The 1,207-nt window shown below is 33.7% G+C and overlaps 1 long non-coding RNA gene across 1 annotated transcript; it reads left to right on the forward strand.

Moving 5' to 3' along the window:
• The first annotated feature begins 65 nt into the window (after nt 1-65).
• On the forward strand, nt 66-1,006 carry LOC107181493. The gene is made up of 2 exons (XR_001512158.1): nt 66-204; nt 798-1,006. It is a non-coding gene; the product is annotated as an uncharacterized LOC107181493 (long non-coding RNA).
• Nucleotides 1,007-1,207: the final 201 nt, after the last annotated feature.

A 1,207-nucleotide genomic window follows, 5' to 3' on the forward strand; every position in this document is an offset into this window, starting at 1 on the left:
ATTTGCCTTGGACTCTGATGGCTGTTTTAACTACCATAAATGGTTGAGCAGTTGACACAGTTTGCTTTATAACTCACAATTTATATTTTCTATATAGGATCCATTCTGGAACAGAATGAAGAAGCCACTGCACCTTTTGGATTGTTTACATGTACTATTGACCAGATATGTTGAGAATCCTAGTCAGGTTTTAAATTGTGAGAGGTAACTATGACTTACATATTGCATTATTAAATGCTTCTAATAAATACCTGGATAACAAAATTGGAGAGAATGGGGAAAGATACTGTGATTATAAAGAAGTATAGGAGATTAAAGCTCTTTTTATATGTTGAGAACTATTTGAATGATACTAATCAGCATATATGAAAGAAAGGTTAGAGTTATTTTCCATTTTTCAACCTGTATCTTAAATTCTTTCTACAAGTGAAAGAATATAATTTATGAACTACTTCTAAATTCCTTCTGCTTTGAATTAGTGACCAAGGACAGTTTAATTATGACTTTGTGATATTATTGGCCATTTTAAGGTATATTTGTTTGAAAGGCCAAAAGATGGTAAAAAATACTCATTTATGGAATCATCCTTTACTGCCTCTTAGTTATAATCATCTTTAAAAGAAAAATGGTGATTGTGTGGTAATCCACCTACCCCCTGAGTTTCCTTATTTGTTTGCCATTTACTTAAATGGCATGATCCTTGCGCTTCTGTGGGGGAGGTGAGAAAGGTTAGCAGAAGTTGGAGGGAAGGAATGTGTGTAAATGCACAGAGTTGATGCGGTGTCTTTGCCTTGCAGGAGAAGATTTACAAATCTCTGCCTGGATGCTATTTGTGGTTACCTGGTTGAGCTACAGTCTATGAGCCCATCAGCAGCAGTACAGGCCATCACGGGGAATTTCAAGTCTCTTCAGGCTAAATTAGAACGGCTTCATTAATTATCCTAATGTATTTTTATCCACATGTTTTGACCTGTAAAATAAAATCTCAGCGTGGTTTAGATATCAAGTGCTCTAAATCTAAGAAATTGAGAACAATTTTAATAGAAATGTGTTTTCAATAGATGGCTAGTGTCTACAAGCAACACATTTACCGGATGAATTATATTTTACTACTTTGTTTTATAATGAGGTTAAAAAACAATTGAGGTTAAGATTTTTATCTTCTTATTTCCACAAGGATAGGAAGTATTTAGAAACTCTTAATTTG

The sequence above is a fragment of the Myotis davidii genome, unplaced genomic scaffold, assembly GCF_000327345.1.
Source record: "Myotis davidii unplaced genomic scaffold, ASM32734v1 C63812395, whole genome shotgun sequence".
NCBI classification, from domain to species: domain Eukaryota; kingdom Metazoa; phylum Chordata; class Mammalia; order Chiroptera; family Vespertilionidae; genus Myotis; species Myotis davidii.